Below are 22,247 nucleotides of genomic sequence, written 5' to 3'. Positions count from 1 at the left end.
GGGATGGGTGGGAATGCCATTTCTCCTGAATTGGACAGGTCTTCAGTTCATCCCCCCTCCTCCTTAACCTGGTCCATTTCTAACCTTCTGGCCCAGTTTACTTTCATATGCAGAGAGCAGATGGCTCCCAAGAACCTAAGTAGAGATCGCCCACTGATGACTCACAGACCACATGGAGGGAACATATATGGTTTTAGACATCCTGCATGTTAAAATAAATGAATGTATTTAAGACTTCAAATTTCTACTGAAATGTCAAAAGGTCTTGCCATACTCACACTGGGTCCAAATGCCATTCTGCAGCATTGGCTAGACGTGAGGGACAGATACTTCCAGCCTGGGTGAGCCCCCGCCCAGTGTCTCCCAGTTCCCATGACTCCATATTTCAAATGGCATGCTGTCTGCCTTCCAATTACCTGCCTGGCCTCTGTAGGCATTTTGGACTTTATAACAACTGTTCTAGTTTTTTTGACCAAAAACAGATGCTCTAGACATACTCCTGCATAACAACAAAGGTCTATCCAAAATGTTGATCTTTCACCTCATTTTAATGAAGACTACTGAAACGTGAGTCATATAATCAGCTATGAATACAGTATGCAGAAGGCTGGATGTTGCTGCTGCTTAGGATATACTAAGGGGGTGATTCTGGTTTGGAACAGGAAGCTGTGCTCCACCAGCAAGAATTAGAGAACCAGGCTGGGCAGTCATGGGACTGAAGGAACGAACAGGCACAAAGCTACCAATCTCAAACGCGCAGCCCACAGAGATGAGATAAGGCAGGCGCCCGCGCTCTAGTCTAATAGGCTTGTAATTGGCTGATCTCCATCTGCCTCTCAAGAACAGGGCATCCTTTGTACCTGGGGTGGTTACAGACATGGAAATGAGGGGCTGTGGGTGGTGATTACTTAATAAGGAAGAGTGGTGGGCACGCGGTGGAAAATCACTTCTGCAGTAGCATAAAGGAAACAGGTCGGCGCTTTGCGATGTCTGGACGGGGAGAGGGCCATCCCTGAGCTTCTGGCCCATCTGCTCATTTTCAGAAACTTGCTGACCTCACCAACAGATTCCGTCCACGGGCATGTTCTGTTTAGCACAGATTTCCCAACCTCAGCAATTAGTGACATTTGGGGCTGGATCACGCTCTGTCGTTGGGGGGTGTCCTGCACATCGTGGAACTGTAGCTGCATCCTTGGCCTCCGTCTCCACCTGTGTGCTATCTACTGGTAGTAGCCCCCTGCCCAGATAGGAAACCACAAATACCTCCAGACATTGCCACCAAGGTCCCCTGGGAGGCAAACTCACTCCTAGTAATGAACCACTGGTTTTAGCCTGTGCAGCATTTATTTTTTCCAATGAGTGGACTCTCTTTCAAAATTAAGGACTACCACTTTAAATTTTAACTTCCGGTCTCTCTAGGAGACGTTCAAATGAGTTAGCAGCACTGGATCCAGCCCCTTTCCTTTCCCTCTACATCTTGGCCTCCATTACCCCTCTAACCCCACGTCCTGTCCTTCTGCCCCCCACCAATTCCTCCTCTCTACTCACTCTCCTCCAGTCACACAATTTCCTTTAGAGATGTGCTCCTGCCTCAGGGCCTTTGCACTTGCTATTACTACTACCTAGACAGCTTTTCCCCAGATACGAGCTTTTGCCCTGCTCCTTGCTTCCTTCACGTCTTCATCCAAGCAATCACTTTCTTGGTGGCCATTCTACCTACAATTTCAACACTTCTCCCCACACAAAATTCCCTATCCTCATTCCCAATTTTATTTTTTGCCATTAGCATTTCTCTAAGAGGTTATATAAGCACCGGTCTTTACTCAACATCTTGATGTTTTTGCATTCATTTTATCTTTTAAAAAATACTGCATTGCAATAGTATTTATCACGATCACCGAGTTTTTTGCCATCCTCTCCTAAATTTTGCAAAGCATGTGCCTCATTTGTCTCACCCTAGTCCTGGCACTATTACATACATTGACTTATTTATCTTGCTTATTGTGTGTCCACCTCCAGCACAATGTAAGCTCCCTGAGGATGAGGCTGTTTTTAATCTACTTTGTGCACTGCATTAGATTCGGGCCTGGTATACAATATGGGTGCAATACATAACTAACAAATGAATTAACGAATTCCTGCCAGGCAATACTTAACTGCTGCTAAGATCCAGAATCCCAGTGTTGTTCCTAAATTCAGCCATTCATTCGTTTTACAAACACATACAGGACACCCACTAAGTGCCAGGCACTGTGCTAGGTCCCAGGAAGGAAGAGGTGCGTGAGTTCCACCTGTCCTACAGCTCAGGGCTGGACGGGAGCCAATTATGCTTTAGAGAAGTGCATGCTAGGATAGAGAGAAGCAGGAGGGTAGAACTTGAACGTGGAGGAGCTGGGTCACACATCACCCCGTAACCGCGGGAGTAGATGTAGCACAGAAGGTTTCCATCAGCACTGCATACACACTCTAGTTTCATGGGACCAAAGTTCTTCCCAAAGACCAAGAGACACAGTCTCTTTTTCCACAAATATTTACTGAGCATTCATTAGCAGCAAATCACTCTTGCAAACCCTACGAATACCAAATAGCTGGAAAGGGGGACCCAACTTAGATTTAGGACCCAACCCCAAGTGAGAATCGGTGGAGCTTCCCTGAAGATGTAACATTTGAGTACTCTAACAATGAGCTGACTAAAAAAATAAATAAATAAAAAATGGAAAGCAGGGGGGGCAATCCAGGCAGAGCATAAAGTGCAAAGGCCCTGAGGTGGGAAGGAGCTAACAGCAGACCAATGGCACTGAATTGCAGACGGCAAGGTCTGACTGAGATGTGATGGAGATGGACAGGTAGGCAAAGGGTAAGTCTTACAGGATGCTTTGAGCATGTTAAGCATCCTGAACGTTATCCGTGGGGTCTGAGAAAAGAAACCATCTGCCCTCAGCCTGGACACTGAGAACCAAAACTACGTTATTACTGTCTACCTGAACATGAATTTGTGCTACTCCTCTGACTTCGTTAGCATGGCTGACCCCCTCCCCCACCCCTCCGGCCCCTGCCAGGAGGCTCCTGCCTGGGCAAATGAATCTGATATCCATTATAAGAACTAGAGAAAGACTCATCAACTCTTCAGTGGGAAATACCAAGTTTATACTCACGTTTAATCCCTTCCCTCAAATCCACCCCTCAGCATATGCACCAACCCTGAACTCTTGCATTATTGTCCTTACCGCGTCCTAACCAAGCCCCCACTTTGAAATACCCCATCTTAAACTTCCAAGTCTCATTATATTCTGACCTTCCCTTCCCTGCTCCATCTGAGTCCCTGCCACCATTTGGCAGGGTGGGGGTGCTTTTGCTTACCGCCACAGGCGGTCCACCCCTCTCTCTCTCATCAACAGGTTGTGTTTGTGATATTAAGGGAGAGCTTCAGACCCGAGCCATGGAGGGAAGGTGAACAGGGAAATGACAAACAGGTGTAACAAGTCTGACACAGAATGAAGTCCAGAGAACATCTAGAAAGGGAACACTACTTGTAAATGGCATCCGGTTTTTCATAGCCACCTCCAAGCCACCTAAACAATCGGGAAAGAGCAGACAGAGCAAGTGGGGGACAAAGAAAACAAAAGCCAGGCAGGAGGCCTTGGTAAAAAGGGAAGGAAGTCCAGGAACAACGCCACCACACCCGTTGTCCTGCTTCTCTCCAGCAGAATCCAGGCACCAAATTCCTTAAAGATGTTCTTAAGTCACTTGCTTAACATACACACTGGAAACCGCACAGGCTTGGTTTTGTCTTTAATGAGGGGAAACTGCACCATAATTTTGTTTAGTCATTAAAATGCTCTATAGCAAATCTTGTCAACAAGAAGAATTTAAAGGATTTTCATCAGTCTTAGTCAATGTCGAACAAGGTAGAGGTACAGCCTCTGCAACGAGACAAGTGAGATGTGAGAGCCCGAGACAGGCGGCCTGAGAGTCCTGCATCCGTTGCTGAGAGCGGTTTCCGCTCCACTTGCTTTTTCTGCTGTTCCAGCTTGCCAGTTTTCACATCCATCACCATGTCCAACTCCGCTTACACATAACAAAGTCATTCCGGGGGGTCTAGAGGCATGTGTGTATGTGTACAGGCAAGGACAGGAAGGCAGAAACCAGGAATAGATGGTATTACCCACACAGCAGGCAGACACTCTGTCTGGATTTAACTGTAAAAAGAAGAATCGTCCCTTACGTGTCTTTGTCTCCCAAACGATGCTACAGTCCATGAAAATTCTGTAAGAATTAGAGACCCCTGAGTGGAGGGAGAGCCTGCAATGCATTGCAGAAAGTGGAACATTAAAGTATCACCCTGATCGACTGTCCAGCCCAGCTCTCTCTCCTGAATGTTACAATGTCAGACACCCATTCATATCTGTACCTGTTAGAATGCTTTTGCCAGCAATGACACACATCCCAACTCAGACTGGTTTAAATGACATTTTAAAGGAAAGGACAGTCGCAAAATGGAGTCACTTGTGCTAAGCCCCACATCAGCAAACTAAGATTTAACATGTGACCCACATGCAGTTTCAGCCTCCTCCAGGAATATAACCTTTAACCAAATTATCTGGTCAGCACGAGTGAGGTAATCTGCCTGACACCTGCCTTTCCCCAAAGGAAGGTGACACTGCCTCAAGCAATCCACTCTTTGCCAGAAATTTCCTTTTTTCTTTCCCTTTTTGCTTATGAAAGCCTTCCATTTTATACAGTTCCTTGGAGCTCCTTTTCGAGTTTCATGGGAGTAAAACTTTTCCCAAAGATCAAGAGACACAACCCCGAAGAGCCAAAGCAATCTTGAACAAGAAAACCAAAAGCAGGAGGGATCACAATCTCGGACTTCAAGATATATTACAAAGCTGTAATCATGAAGACAGTATGGTACTGGCACAAAAACAGACATTCAGATCAATGGAACAGAATAGAGAACCCAGAAATGGACCCACAAACGTATGGCCAACTAATCTTTGACAAAGCAGAAAAGAATATCCAGTGGAATAAAGACAGTCTCTTTAGCAAATGGTGCTGGGAAAACTGGGCAGCAACATGCAGACCACTTTCTTACACCATACACAAAAATAATCTCAACATGAAGGAAAGACCTCGATGTAAGACAGGAAGCCATCAAAATCCTCGAGGAGAAAGCAGGCAAAAACCTCTTTGACCTTGGCCACAGGAACTTCTTACTCAACACGCAAAAATGAACTATTGGGACCTCATCAGAATAAAAAGCTTCTGCACAGTGAAGGAAACACTCAGCAAAACTAAAAGGCAACCAACAGAATAGGTTAGTATCCAAAATCTATAGAGAACTTTTCAAACTCAACACCCAAAAAACAAATAATCCAGTGAAGAAATGAGCAAAAGACATAAATACACATTTCTCCAAAGAAGATATCCAGATGGCCAACTGACACATGAAAAAATGCTCAACATCACTCATCATCCAGGAAATACAAATGAAAACAATGAGATACCACCTTAGACCTGTCAGAATGGCTAACATTAACTCAGGCAACAACAGATGTTGGCAAGGATGCGGAGAAACAGGATCTCTTTTGCACTGCAGCTGGGAATGCAAACTGGTGGAGCCACTCTGGAAAACAGTATGGAGGTTCCTCAAAAAATTAAAAATAGAACTATCCTATGACCTAGCACTACTAGGTATTTATCAAAGGGATACAGGTGTGCTGTTTTGAAGGGGCACATGCACCCCCATGTTTATAGCAGTGCTATTGATAATAGCCAAAGTATGGAAAGAGCCCAAATGTCCATTAATAGATAAGTGGATAAAGATGTGGTATATATATACAATGGAGTATTACTCGGCAATCAAAAGGAATGAAATCTTGCCATTTGCAACTCTGTGGATGGAACTGGAGGGTATTATGCTAAGTGAAATTAGTCAGTCAGAGAAAGACAAATATCATATGACTTCACTCATATGAGGACTTTAAGAGATAAAACAGATGAACATAAGGGATGGGAAACAAAAAATAATATAAAAACAGGGAGGGGGAACAAAACATAAGAGACTCTTTAATATGGAGAACAAACAAGAGCGTTACTGAAGGGATTGTGGGAGGAGTGATGGGCTAAATGGGTAAGGGGTTTAAGGAATCTACTCCTGAAATCGTTGCACTATGTGCTAACTTGGATACAAATTATAAAAAAATAAATTAGATAAAAAAAAAAGTCAAGAGGCACAGTTTCTTTTTCCACAAATATTTACTGAGGATCCATTAGAAGCAAATCACTCTTGAATACCCTAAGAATGATAAGAAATTATCATTTGATCAAATTGTCCCTTAGATGCCCCACCATAATCTTCAGCTGAATGCATCTAACTCAGGCTTCATGACAGAGTCTGCAACATGTTGATTCTGGGACCAGACAGTCTAGATTTGAAATCCCATCTCTGCCACTTACTAACTGTGTGATCTTGGGAAGCCACTTAACCCCTGTACCTTAGGCCTCCATTTGGAAAGTGAGCATCATGATGTTCGCTCCACTCCTGGGTTGCTGAATGATTGTAACCTGTCCAAGAATGGCGCTTAGTAGACAGTGAGCTCCATATGCATTTGAGTCTTATTTAACCCCTGAAAGCCACACCCAAACTTGAATCTCCTTTTGGGATTCATCTCAGAAAATGGCACCACGCTCCATCCAGGCACCAACGCCAGACTAGACTACATCCCACAGTGCTCTCTTTCTTACATTATTTATGACAAACCCAATTTTAAATGGTTATTTGGGGGGCACCTGGGGGACTCAGTCGGTTAGGTGTCTGACTTCAGCTCAGGTCAGAATCTCATGGTTTGTGATTTTGAGCCCTGCGTCAGTCTCTGTGTTGACAACTCAGAGCCTGGAGCCTGCTTCAGGTTCTTTGTCTCCCTCTCTCTCTGCTCCTCCCCCTCCCTCCCTCCTATCCTCCCCTTCTCTCTCTGTCTCTCAAATATATAAACTTTAAAAAAAAATTTAAGTAAAAAAAATGGTTATTTGGTTATTATGAGTTTAATGTCTGTTCCTCTCTCCCACTCAACTCTAAGATCTAAGGCAGTTGAGACTCTGTGCCTTGTTTATCAGTGACTGGCACACGGTACTAAATGAACGAGGAAATGAAACATTTGGAGGTCTCATGAACCGTGAACAATTAGAAACTTTTTTTTTTTTTCAACGTTTTATTTATTTTTTGGGACAGAGAGAGACAGAGCATGAACGGGGGAGGGTCAGAGAGAGGGAGACACAGAATCGGAAACAGGCTCCAGGCTCTGAGCCATCAGCCCAGAGCCCGACGCGGGGCTCGAACTCACGGACCGTGAGATCGTGACCTGGCTGAAGTCGGACGCCCAACCGACTGCGCCACCCAGGCGCCCCTGGAAACTTTTAAGAAGTTATGAAAATTGAAATGGATGATGATACATGGAGTGTGATATCGTGATTTATAATAAGAAATATATATTTGGTCTTTGTCTCCATTTCTGTCATAGAGCTCCTAATACCTTTATAATTTTTAGTGTTAAGAGCGATCGGGTGTCTTTTGTTATGTTAACGAGGTAGTTGTTGGGTGTGTCTAAGGATGGGGGCTGGTTGCCAGTAGACCAGCCTTGTGATCAGAGGTTTGTAACTGTCAGTCCCCACTTCCCACGCCCCCCCAACCCAATCCAGGAAAGGGAGAGGGGCTCAAGATTGAGTTCAATCACCAAAGATCAAAGCGTTAATCAATCATGCCTCTGTAAAGAAGCCTCCATAAAACCTCAAAAGGACAGGTGTGGAAAGCTGGGTTGGTGAACATGTGCACTTGTGCCCAGAGAGCACTTGGAAGCTCTGCACCCTTTCCCCACACCTTGCCCTCTGTATCTCTTCCATTTGGCCATATCCTTTTATGATGAACTTATGATGTACTAAGCAAAATGTTTCTCTGAGTTCTGTGAGCTGCTCTAGCAAATTTAACAAACCCCAGAAGAGGGTCAATGGAACCTCTGACCTATAGCCAGTTGGTTAGAAGTACAGGTAACAACCTGGGTTTGCAACCGGAGTCCAAAGTGGGCAGAAGGGGCGGAGGAGGACAGTCTTGTAGGACTGAGCCCTTACCCTGTGGGATCTGATATAGACAGTGTCAGAATTAAGCTGAATTGTAGGACATCCAGCTGGTGTCTGCGAATTCTTTGTTGCAAATTCTTTGTTGGTGTGGATCAATCTCTCTCTCTCTCTCTCTCTCTCTCTCTCTCTCTCTCTCTCACACACACACACACACACACACACACACACACACACCTGACTGGTGACCAGAACTCTTTCAGGGGGAAAAAAAATCATTCAATGCTTTGCTTGATGACACAGCCTGGAAAGGCAGAAGAGGTTGTGTGGGTACAACTAAGATTACCTTTGTCTGGTCTGCTTGACTACTTTTTCTTTAGGATGATAGGGAAACAATGCTTAAAAATGTGACTTGAAGCCATTGGACAGGTGGAGTTGGGAGAGGCTGGAGGAGAGGGGGAAAGGGCACAGTTTCCAAAAGAAGAAGGCTGCCCATGTCATTGGCAACTACATGGATGGAACTGGAGTGTATTATGCTAAGCGAAATTAGTCAGAGAAAGACAAATATCATATGACTTTACTCACATGAAGACTCAAAGACACAGAACAGATGAACACAAGGGAAAGGAAGCAAAAATAATATAAAAACATAGAGGGAGACAAAACATAAGAGACTCTTAAATGTGGAGAACAAACAGGGCTACTGGAGGGGTTGTGGGAGGGGGGATGGGCTAAATGGGTAAGGGGCACTAAGGAATCTACTCCTGAAATCATTGTTTCACTATATGCTAACTTGGATGTGAGTTTTAAAAGATAAAATAAAATAAACATATATATGAAGAAGAAGAAAGAAAGAAGAAGAAGAGGAAGAAGGCTGCCCAGAAGGTGATGTGATGCCTCGGTATTCTGAGTCTTCACCTTTCTTAAGCTAAGGCCGTATCTCCTGCTACTTGCTAGGTGTTTAACCAGATGTCCTTCAGATTCTCAAACCAAACAACCCAAAGCAGGAGTCAGTCAGCTTCTCCCCCAAAATGTCCTCTCCTGTGTTTGTGACATTAACATTCACCTAAATCACCCAGCACTAATCAAAGAAGTCATTCTTGATTCTACCCTTCTTTCTTCAGCCTCCTCTTGCCCCATTCTCCCCCACAGATATTAGATTGGAATTGAGATTCAGAGTTCTTCCTACGATATCCAGATGGGAAGTTTGAAGAGTCTGCTACAGAGCTTGGCCCAAGACAAGGCTCCATATGTGAGTTCCCTTCTCTGCCAGACAGAACACCCTGTGCTCATGGGCAGGCACCCAGTTGGCCAAGAAAGTCTGTGTTATCCTAAAATTGGGCACCACAGCAAAGATGTCCTGGCCCAATTAAGTTCCTTTCCATTTGTTTATGGAAATTAAAAGATAATCGAGTTCTAGACAGCATTTCCTTTATCTCCCTCAAAGCAGGCTAAAAAAAAAAAAATCCAAAAACCATCATTGTTGAGCTTTCTCTCCTTACCGTATCTTCCTCAGCATCACAGAGAGACCCCTGACTTGTGCAAAAAGGAATCCGCCCTCTTCCCCAGCGCACACACTGTAAGGGCGACAAGCTCCAGTCTGCCTACATGGAGGACCATTCTCTCCTCGCTCAGGAATCTATGGACGTTTACTCAGAGAGCCCCTCAGGTTGTGTCTAGCACATGATCGTGAGATAAAGACCAACTCTCTGCTAGAGAGACCACAAATTCAACGCCCTACCAACCTGTCAGCCTCCCCCGCCTCCCTCTGGCCCTAATAACTCTGCTCTGGAAACAGTGACCTTTTATTTTTCACTCCCCCCAACAGGTTGTACTAAGTGCCCCTCTCCTTGCAATGTTCACCTGATTAGGGCCACTCTCCCTGCAGACCTCAGCATTATAACATCACTCCATCCTGAACCGTCACTGACCTTTCAAGGGAGATCAGCTCCCCTCTTACATGCTCTTAAAAGCTTCTGTACCTCCATTGTTGGTTTAGATTTATTTGTGTGATTCTTTCACTTATGTCCGCCTCGCCCACTAGACCGTACGTTTCTTAGGTTAGGAATCTTGTCAATGTAGTCTCAGAATCTAACACAGCATCTGAACACAAGAGGCATCCCCCAGATTTTTATTTATCTAATCACTTACTATCCAGTAGTTCGATAAACACTGGACACACTTATGTAAATCACATACACACAGTCTAGTCTCAAGAAACCAATGGACCAGTAGAGGAGATGAAAGGAATACAGAAAACTACAGAAGAGTGCCATTAAAACATACACATAAGAAAGGACCTCCTGGGGCGCCTGGGTGGCTCAGTCGGTTACACACCTGACTCTTGATCTCAGCTCAGGTCTTGATCTCAGGGTTGTGAGTTCAAGCCCTACATTGGGCTCCATGCTGAGCATGGAGCCTACTTAAAAAAAAGCGGGGGGGGGGGACTTTCTAATTTTTTTTAATAGAGGGAACCAAAAAAAGAAGAAATGGGCTGAACTTTGAAGGCTAGATTGGATTTGCACCCAACCAGAAGAGAGAGTAACAACCCCAAGGAGGAAGGGACAATAAGAGAAGGGAAGGGCGGGGGGGGAGGCAGAGCGAGGCAGTGTGGTAAGAATATGCAGAGCACACAAAAATCAAAGTGAGATTTTAATGTGAGATTTTAATCTTGGCCAGCTGAGCACGGAGCTTCACCCTCCAGAATGTTCCAGAGGGACTAGAAATAGAAGGTTGGCAGATGAGCAAAAGCACCATTTTATCAATGGCCAGAACTCATAACCTCAACCCAAGTCCTGATAAAGCTGAGCTGGAGCTCAAAGCAGGGGCTTGGAGCCCCCATACCCCCCCCCCACCCGGCTGCAAGAAAGAGTTGGGTCTGACCTAGTTTGGGTCTGAGCCTCTATGACAGTAACCCCCGTGTCAGCAAACAAGATCTCGAGCCCTGATGGATCCAATCAGCATTCCATTCCCTCAAAGAGGATTGAAGCAGAGGGGATAAGGCAGGGAGAGAGGGGTAGGTGTAGGGAGAGGGGAAAGGGTAGGTACGGAGCCTTCCGTGGGGAAGATCATGGGGGACAGAGTTGTTCTTTCTGTTTCTTCCACCAGAGCACCAGTTTGCCTCTTGACCTCTTAATCAAACCTTGAAAGTAAGCAGAGACTTAAAAGTCACCTCTGAAAAGTTTCCTACCTTTTTATTTTCATTTATTTATTTATTGAAACATTTTTTTTCTTTTATGGCAAGACCATTCAACAGGAAAGTTCTACCCTCTAAGCAAATGTTTTTCCTCCTAGCAACTTTTAAATGTACAGTACAATATAGACCCTGTGTTGTACAGATCTTCGAACTATCAGACCTCAATAATGGGGTTTAAAGGAAAAAAAGGGGGGTGCCTGGCTAGCCCAGTTGGAAGAACACACGACTCTTGACTTTGGGGTTGAGTTCAAGCCCGAAAGTGGGTGTAGAGATAATTTAAAAATAAAATCTTTACATTTGCAACTATGTGGATGGAACTGGAGGGTAGTATGCTAAGCGAAATTAGTCAGAGAAAGACAAATATCATATGGCTTCACTCATACGACGAATTTAAGATACAAAACAGATGAACCTAAGGGAAGGGAAGCAACAAATAATATAATGACAGGGAGGGGACAAAACATAAGAGACTCGTAAATGTGGAGAACAAACAGGGCTACTGGAGGGGTTGTGGGAGGGGGGATGGGCTAAATGGGTAAGGGGCGTTAAGGAATCCACTAAAATCATTGTTGCACTATATGCTAACTTGGACATAAAGTAAATACATAAATTAAATAGAATTTAAAAAATGCAAATAAAAAATAAATAAAATCTTTAAAAACAAAAAGTAAGCACAGGACATTCGTAACTTGAAACAGCTCAGGGGACCTCTGTGAGTGCCCGAGGACTGCCTCTTCCCGGGGCGGAAACCAGAGGCCTCTGGCTTAGCACAAAGACTGCTGCCCTTAACTTCTTTGCATAAGGGGCACAGGAAAACCCTCTTTCAAACAGAAGAAAAGCTGCTCCTACAATGGGGCAAGGAGCCGGTATCTTTAAAACTGTCTGCAGCAGGGGTGTGTGTGTGTGGGGGGGGGGGGGGGGGTTGGTCAGTTAAGCCTCTGACTCTGGGCTTCAGCTCAGGTTGTGATCTCGTGGTTTTTGAGATCAAGCCCTGTGCTAGGCTCTGCACGGAGCATGGAGCCTGCTTGGGATTCTCTCTCCTTCTCTCTCTCTGTCTCTCCCCTGCTTGCACTCTCTCTCCTTCTCCCTCAGAAAAGATCAACACTAAAAAACAAATAAATAAACATAAAACTATCGGCAGCAGCAGCATTTATGTGGTCAGTGGACCCTCTTGCCTGTTGCCGCCCCCGGACCAGACTCAGCCCATGATGCACACTACACAAGTCTCAACACCATGATGCACACTACACAAGTCGAGGCCTAGACTCGGATTCAACCCAGACGCAGCCCATCTTCCTACTCATAACCCCACCTCCCTGCCCACCCTTCTCCTCTGGTCAAGTTTCTTTTACTTACAGCCTATCTTTCACCATCATCGGGTTTTAAGCAACTATGAAGTAAGGGTGTGGGTCCTAGTTAACTGCATGTTCTCTCCCATACATCCACAAAACTATTCATGCCAAATTATAATTATTATTTTGCACAACATAGGGCAGTCTTAATTCTGCTACTTAAAGCTGTGAGCTGGGGCAAGTGACTTAGCTGGTGCTTTCACCGTGTGCCCTCTGTAGGTGGGTGATAAAGGTACCATCTGCTAGAAGTGTGGGAAGGATGAGCTGACATTAGGTGTGGGAAGGAGTCACAGTGACAGCACAGTGAGTACTGACCATTATGATCAGACACTCAATCGGGGTGTTTACCAAATGGAACAGTTAACAGCCTTCCCTTCTATGGGCTCCGTTTGGCAGGAAATGTGTGTGAATGTTGAGCCCAGGAGGGGGAAGGGGAAGGAGAAAGGGGTAGGAGGAAGGGGAAAGCACAAGGAAGGCCCCAGGTTTCTTTTACCCAAGCCTATTAAGAAGAAAAACTGTCAACTTGAGTTTGGGGTTTGGAAGAATAGTGAGCACAGAGATAAACGGAGACGTGTCAGTCTTCTTGGAAATCTAGGGCATTAGCTCATTTCCCTTTTAAAATAAAATAGGTCAGCTAAGTGAAATTGTGTGCTCCATCAAAGATATCCTCTGTATGAGTGTGAGACAGGGAGAAAGAAAGAGGGAGAGAGACCCAGCTGGGCAGCTTTGAAGAGAAGGATTTCCCCGAACCCGCGTCCCTACGACGAGACTCTCCTTGTGGGATTTCGTACTATTCACATCTTCTCAGGGGGGAATTTCAGTCATCAGGCAGATCAATCTTCTGCCACCACTTTGGTGTTTGTTTGTTTCAGCAGGGCTTCCTGGTTAATGAAAGAGTCAAAGAGATCGAGCTTCAAACCCCAATTCTGCCATTCACTCTGGGTGATCTTGGACAATTTACCTTGATCTCTTTGAGCCTCAACATCTTCCTATATGACATGGAGTCAATGTGCCCCACGTTGGTAGGCTTTGTGAGTATTAAGTTACCTCATATACATAAAGTGGCGTGCACACAGAAGATGCTAAAATCAAAAGGCAGAGCGCCTGAGGGGCTCCGTCGGTGAAGCATCCGACTTCAGCTCAGATCATGATCTCACAGGTCATGGGTTCGAGCCCCGCGTCAGGCTCTGTGCTGACAGCTGGGAGCCTGGAGCCTGTTTCGGATTCTGTATCTCCCTCTTTCTCTCTGCTCTTCCCCTACTCGTGTTCTCTATCTCTCAAGGCTCTCTGCCTTTTTTTTTTAAAGGCAGCTGCTAGGGGTAGCAGTAGTAGAGGCAGTAACAGCAGCAGTGTGGTAACAACGTAGTGGTACCAGTATTGATAGTTATAAACGTTATTAACAGTAGCCATAGTGGTGGGGACACCTGGGTGGCTCAGTCGGTTAAACGTCTGACTCTTGGTTCTGGCTCACGCCACGATCTCACGGTTCCTGAGATCAAGCCCCGCATCAGGCTCTGGGCTGACAGGGTGGAGCCTGCTTGGGATTCTCTCTCTCTCCTTTCTCTCTCAAAATACATTTTAAAGAAACATTAAAACAGGAGCAGTAGTGGTCATAGTAACTGCAGCAGCAGGAAGAGACGGGAGAGTGTAAGAGGAATAGTAATAGTCACTCGTAAGTTTCAAGCATTTGACGCCATTTTAGAAATCCCAGACGACCTTCTCACTAATTTAGCACCTAACAAGGACTCAACAGAACTACACTGTGTGCTCCTAAAGTCCCTCATTACAACTGAGCGTCACGCTAAGGACACGAAGAAATGCTGCTTCGTTGTAGCCTGGCACCTGGGTTTATCTTTAAAAGAAGCTGGGGCTGGTTACCAAAAAACATCTCTTCCGGAGGCTGGTAACTTATTTGCAAGTCTGCCTTAAGCACTGTATCCTCTCATCAAGTTCTAAAGGGTGGCAGTGACCTTGGCAAAAATACATGTGTTAGAGCAGATCAAACCCTAGAAAGACAGAAGCGCTGAGTTCTTGAGCTTGAAATCCTCCCTGGCAGACAGCCGCTAACTCTAGTCAAGCGTATCCACTCTTGCAAGACGATAAAACACTTTGAAAAACTGCCCGCCGTTCAACTGTGATCTCAAATCATTTTCTTTTCCCATTGATTCTTTGTTCAAATTTCCAGGGAAACTAATTTGAAAGAAGGTCAGTGTTTTAAAAGGGGGGCTCGTTACCACCCGCATGTCTGGTTCAGGCTGTTTGACGACAACAAAGAACATCGAGAGGTTCTGAGTTGTTTCCTTTCCACCAAAATCACTTTCAGTATGAAAACCATATGTGACCTCAGACCCACACCTATTTATAAATCCGTCTCTCCCGAATGTGTCTGGGAGAATAAGGCCAGCCGGACAGGTTCTGGGGGCACCACTGTTGAAAGGAGATCACAATGGTGATTTCTGCTTGTGTATAACCCATGGTCACCAGCAACCCTGTGGAGCTGACTTCATTCCTTCCCTACAGACACGGGTGGCAGAGCGTGAGCAAATCTGGAGGCTGCAGGAAACCTTGTATCTAAAGCCAGGGTTACTTTTTCCCCTTTGTTTTGTTTTTCCTTCCACCTGGCATTCAAGGAGAGGTTGCTGGAAAGAGGGTGAATGTAGAGTGCTTTTGTAATACCTTAAGCAAGGCAACTTCTGAGCCTCTGTTTGGGTCCCAGGAGTTCTGCCTTTCTGTCTCCATCAAAAGTAGTTTCACCAAAGGCTTCTGACATCCCTCTGGAAATAGCGAGCACAGGATAAACCCGTGTCTGGCAAGAAGCACATATAGGAGTCCAGAAGCCTTCCTCGGATCAGAGCTCACCTTGGCTGTCCTGCTTACTGGAGCTTTCTGCTTTTCTGACACCCTGAACTCTGAACCCAGGCTGCAAGAATGCAAGGCATACCTGAGCAAAGTCTCCAGGCTCCATTTCTTGCCTACTTCACAGTGGTCCTTGCTTGACTATTTCATCCTTAACAATTAACTGGAATTTGACCTCTGTAGTTCACTGACATTTTAGGTTTCTTCTGAAAATCTATTCATTTTCTTCCTTCCAGCTAGACTGTTGGTCCAGGCTCTTTCTATTCATCTCTGTCCCATTCAGCCTGTGCCCTGAAGGACCAGGACCCACAAGCTTATCACTTCGGAAGAGCAACAGTGATTGCTAGGAAAGTTCTTGAAATGGCTAAAAATTCGATACCCAGCTAAACCATCGATCAAATGGGAGTCTACAAGAAAGACACTTTTAGACATGGGAAGATGCAAAATATTTCTCTCTCATGCAGTCTTTCTTGTGAAGCTACTGAATGGATGTTTTCCACCAAAAAAAAGGAATAAATGAAGAAAGAAGCACAATCTCAGGAATCCAACATAGCAGACCAGCGACAGTGAGTCTCAGAACAATGCTGAGCTACAGACTTCAAAAGTAAACCATCCGGTAAGAGTGGTCAGAGAGAGGCCGTCAAAGAAAAAGAATAGAACCTATAGTATGTTTGGGGATGTGTCCATACATCTGGAAAATTATCGACCAGTATTGACAGAGTAGTTGAGGGATTCAGAAGAAAAGAAATACATAGAGAGGAAACTAAACATAATTTGTTCATGTGGAATAATTTACATAGTCAAAGTAATGTAAGTACTATTACTGATTTAACCAAGTGTTTTGATATCATTAAACTGAAACATAGTCAACTGAGACACTGATGGGTGAGCAGATAAAGCAGGGAAGTTGATTCAAGAGAGCTAAGCCCTCAACCATCACAACCAGAAGCCAATACGGAATTTATGAAATTCAGGATTCTAGTAATAGATGTATAAGCAGATTACATAAGCATATGGAAGGATATGCCCAAAGAAATAGCTGGAAAAGAAGAACAAGTTATTTCCAGAGAACCAGACTTGATCTATTTCACTATAGGCTTTGCAACATTTTTTTTTATATTTAACTATGTACATGTATTACGTTAATATATTGAACAAAAAAAGTTTGTTGTTAAAACCAGAAAATCTAGAAAAATATAAAGAAGGGAATGCAAAGTGCTCACCATCTCACAATCCTCAGATAACCACTATTCATGTTTTTCTGGATTTCCTTATAATCTCATTATGAGCAATTTAAAGAACTGATGTTTGTACACAATATTATGGTTCTCTTATTTTACATTATTTCATCTAATATTATATCTGGGGAATGTTCTCAAGTCATTAAAATTGCTTAAAACATTATTTTAACATCTGCATTATAGTCCATTAGGTAGATTTATAATAATTTACCCAATCAGTCCCTTATTATTGGGCATTTAGGTTCTGTCCAATTTTTCACTTTAATTTTTCTGAAGTGCCACAATGAACATTTTTGTACATAAACCTCTTTCCTCATTTCTGATTATTTCCTTAGAAGTGAAATTACTGGATCAACAATGAGAAAAACAAATATTTAATGAGCAAAAAGCAGTGGAATTGTTATATGAACTTTAAAAAACCCTGCATAATTGTTATAGATTTTTTAAACACTACATTTAAAACATCTTCCTTGAGATGTTCACACCCTGGGGCAAGTCACATCTGCCAACTTCTAGGCAAAATGGCTAGACTGCGGTTGGAAAGGAATGCTTACTTAGACAATGACTTCTGCACTGAGCGATTACGGAGAATAGTTAGCATCATTAAATGATTTGCCCTGGAGCTTCCCCAGCTTCTTTTCCCATAGATTATCCCCAGAGAACATCACTGACTTCTCCAAATTCAGTGGCAGGGCTGGGACTGGAAGCCTGGATTTCTTCCTGACTCCTGGTCTCACGCACCCATAGCATCACTTGATTTGAATAGGCAAGTAAACACGTAACTCTTACTATCTTGACTGGTCACTGACATTTAAAGATGGACTGATACAACAGACATTTCAGGCAGCCATAAAGAATTGTTGGGAGACCTTGAATAATGACTTTCTGAAAGAAAAAAAATGAGTTGTTGATGGAACCAGAATTTCTGGTTTCATCAAATACAAGGAAAAGAAAGACCTCAATCCTGATTTGGATTATAGAAAGTCAAGTTTACTTATCTGAGGTCTGAATATAAAAGAGAGAAAACCGGGTGTTTCTTAGATGCCTTTTGTTTACAGAATGACCTGAGTCTCCACTTGCTTTTTGCTTAGAAAAATAGTGTGGTAGGTGGTATTATTTTTCCACCAGTCTCCCTTCTTTTCTGCCATGGATCACCGTCAGTGTTTCCAGCCCCAATGAAGTTGGGCCCAGTAATGTGCCTAGTTTTGGTCAACGTAATGTGGGCAAATGTGACTGGGTAGGAGTTTAGAGCATCCTTAACCGTGTTTGTGACCACCCTTACTTACACTGCTGTCACCATCCATGACAGAGTATGTACAAGGTAGTATACAAAGAGTAAACCTAAGCTCAGTTTGCATCCTGAAGCATGGCTATATCCTAGCCAACCCACAGACCAACAAGCACAACAATAAGTAAGTAAATGTATAGGATAGCAGAATATATAATTAGTTAACACTGTTGCAAAGCAATGAGATTCTGAAGTTGTTTGTCATGCAGCATTGACGCGACAGTAACTGATTAATACACATAGCCTACATTTCTGGGATCTTCCCACCTTCTCTGAGTTAGTGCCATTCTCAGAAAGAGCTTGTTAATATGACACTGCATGAAGAATTAAGGGTGATTTTCCTAAATTATAAACTACGTTATGAGTAAGAGAGTGTTTTATAACACGTTGTTTCATTTAACTCTCACAGCAGAGTATGAAGCCCACAGAGGTAACAGGACTCCTATAAAGTGACACATTGACTAAAAGGTAGGCCTGGGGCTGGAACGTGAATCAACTCAATTAAGAGAATATCCCCTTCACATACAGGACCACAACAAACAATGATACAAATGGTCCAATGAAATTAAGCTGCTAAGACGTTGACAACAAATACCCTTCAGGAGATTACGGCCAGCTGGAATGGGCAACAAGAATGGCGTGATGTGGTGAGGGAACAAGATTTTCATTAGTAGCCATTTCTTACATTCCTCTGTATTCAGGGAGCAATCCGGCACGTCAATGTTATTTGAAAAGCAAACCTTGCATTTCCTAGGGAAACTCTTCCCTCGTGACATGGTGACATCCCGGGTACAGCTCTGTGGCCACATAAAATGTCGCAGTAAACAACTCAATATATATTTCAAACGTTAATTGCCTTCCCAGACCTTGGAATTTCTCACTGAGCTCACTCACAAGTTTTATTGAGGGCATAAAATTTATTGTGTTGACATACCCTTTAAAGTGCTGAATTCATCAAGGCCAAACCAAGCCTGGATGACATTATGAAGAGTGAGTCAAATTTTTTTATTGAAAGTTTTGTTCCGTGCTTCTATTTTACATCACAACCTAAATTAAGCCACTGGAAAAAAAAAAAGTGCCAACACTTTTTAAAAGAAATGTAATCATCCTTTTCCAGGCACATTTGCACAGAACTGGAAGGAAGGTACATTATCTATTCCAAAGAAGTCTGGGCCTCGGCAATGAAACAAAGTGATGAGAGACTGTGTTTGAAATGTCTTGGCATGGTAACCCAGAGTCAGAGAGGCCCCTTGAGAGTCTCAGATAAAATGACAAGCTTAAAGGTTTTGCTATGGGACTTCCCGATTTGTTTAAAGAGAAGTTTATTGTTACATGATTCCTTAAACTGATAATTGTTCAAAATTCTGCCTCTGAGAGGCTTTGCTTGCAACTTACATGTGGACATGCCTGGTGGAGAGAGCACCTTAAAATATAAACGATTCCTCAGGGCACCTGGTTGGCTCAGTTGGTTAAGCATCCAACTTCGGCTCAGGTCACGATCTCAAGGTTTGTGAGTTCTAGCCTCACATTGGGCTCTGTGCTGACAGCTCAGAGCCTGGACCCTGCTTTGGATTCTGTGTCTCCCTCACTTTCTGCCCCTCCCCCACACATGTTCTGCCTCTCTCTAAAAAATAAATAAACATTAAAAAAATTATATACACACACACACACACACATATATATAAACAACTTCAAAAGATAGAGAAAAAGCCTAGCCTTCTGAGCCTTGTGAAGGCCTTAGTGAAGGAAAGAGGGAGATGGAAAAATGAACAGGATGCTTCTAGAATATGTATAAATGGTCCAACCAAATTAGATTGTAAGATGTTGACAATAAATACCATTCAAGGGATAATAAAAAACACCAGTGAAAAAACAGAGTGACAGAGAGGTACCCAGCTCCCAAGGACAGCAATCAGAAGTCACATATAGTTTTATTGCCTCACTTACTTAAACACAAATGTTTATTAAGAACTCTGAAGCCAGACTGCCTGCGTTCAGATCCTGGTTCCTCCACTTCTATGTGGCATCACTAGGTAACTTCTCTCTTTTCTGTCTCAGTTTTACACCTACAAAATAATACTTTTCTCATAAGATTGTAATAAAGGTAAAGAAAGTTAGTGAATATACTTACCATGTTCAACATGTACTAAGTGCTCTGTGCATGTTAATTAGGTTGATGGCATGCTAGGTACTGGAAGAAAAGAAATAAAACATGTGGGGGCGCCTGGGTGGCTCAGTCAGTAAAGCGTCTGACTCTCGAGTTTGGCTCAGGTCGTGATCCCAGGGTCGTGGGATCAAGCCCCTTATCGAATTCTGCTGAATGCAGAGTCAGCTTAGGATGCTATCTCGCTCTCACTCTCTCTCTCTGCCCCTCTCCCCCACTCACTTGTCCTGTCTCTAAAATAAATTCTTAAAAAAAGAAATAAAACATTCGAATTTCCTTATAGATTACATTCTAGTAATATAAACAATCTCCTGAAAAGACAATTACTATCCAGCGTGAAAAACTTAGGATGCCTCTTTAGTCTAATGAATAATATTTGCCTAGATACAATGGTATCTGCCCCACTCATCAGTAGAGGAAGGCAAATTCATACTGAGCCACAGATGATCATGCCACTTTGTTATCAGCTGCTGCCTAAGAAATTACCTAACACATAGTACTTCAAACAACAAGTATTTATTGCCTCACAGTTTCCATTGCTAAGGAACTTAGATATACCTTGGCTGGTTGCCTCTGGCTCAAGGTGGCTCATGCCACAGCATTTAAGCTGTTAGGGCTGCAATGTCACCTGAAGACTCAAGTTGTGGGGGGATGCCTGACCAAGGTCACTCAGGTGGATTTCTGCAGGCCACAGCCCTAAGTCCTTACCATGTGGGTCTCTATGTAGAGATGTTTCATGAGATGAAAACTGGCTTCACCTGAGTAAGTGACCCAAGAGAAAGAAACAGAGAAACCAAGAGAGAAGCCACAGTCATTTTATAGCATCCCGCCATTTCTGCCATATTCTGTTTATTGAAGTAAGTTGTTAAGGCCAGCCAACATGCAAGGGGAAGAAAGAAGCTAATCAATCCATTAGCCAAATGTCCACTCAAATGCCCCCCTTCCAAAGAAGCCTCCTTTGCTACCTAATCAGTGTCATCTCCTGTTGGTCATTCTTAGGGGTTCTGAACCCAATTCCAACATGGGGGGAGAGGAATGGGGGTTTCCACGACCTCATCCAACAATGCTCTGACACCAGCTTGGTGTTCTAGAATTCAACTGAATTCTAACACTATCGACCTGGAGACAGCATTAGATCTCACAGGTTAAGGATTCGGTCACACAAGATTGCCCTCACCCCACACATCAGAAGCCAGTCACAAACCCAGGTTGTTACCTCTTCTTCTAACCTACTGTCTATAAATCAGAGGTCCCCATGACCCCTTCACAGGGTTCCATTAATTTGCTAGATTGGCTCATAGAACTCAAGAAACCTGTACACTCCCCACATTACTGGTTTATTACAAAGAGTATTAAAGGATACGAATCAATAGCCAGAAGAAGAGATACAAAGGGTGAGGTATGGGGCACAGAGCTTCACTTCTCAGGGTGCCCCTTACTCCCCAGGTCCCCTCACTAACATAACAGAAGACATCTCTGCTGCCCTCAGGAAACTCCCAGAGTTTCAGGAACTCTGCACCAGAAACAGGACAAGACCAAACACACATTTCTCATCATAAAGCACAATATCCCACTCATTTGCCCATAATCTTGTTTGATTTTCATCATTCCATAACATCTTATTTCTTTGCTTCTAATCTCTTCCCAGACACTATATTGCAATCTCCATGAAGAAAGGGACCTTATCTATCTCGACCCTTCAGTAAACAGAAAATACTTATCAAAGGGCTGCCAGGATCTTTGTATAAGTAAGAGGTACACTTCACCTCAAAGTTCCTGAAATGTGGTTAGAAAGACCGGGGTAGCATGTAAGAAACAGAAATCGGGGTTTGTGAGATTTCATCTTAAGGTGCTATCTAAGAGGATGAAGAAGCCCCTGGAGGTGGAAGGAGTCAGTGAACTCTTGGTGGAGAAGGAAAATCTGAGCACGTTTGAACAGTGGTCTGGATTTAGTGAGGCAGAGAGATCTCCATTTACAGGAAATATAAGAAATAAAAGAAGGAGTTGGATAGGTAAAGCAGGGTCAGATCCAAGAGCTTGGATAACTAAGCAGGAGACCTAGAGAGAGCTGGAAACCAAT

This window comes from Leopardus geoffroyi, chromosome E3 (genome assembly GCF_018350155.1).
Source record: "Leopardus geoffroyi isolate Oge1 chromosome E3, O.geoffroyi_Oge1_pat1.0, whole genome shotgun sequence".
Taxonomy (NCBI): domain Eukaryota; kingdom Metazoa; phylum Chordata; class Mammalia; order Carnivora; family Felidae; genus Leopardus; species Leopardus geoffroyi.
Note: the sequence above shows the minus strand (reverse complement) of the source record.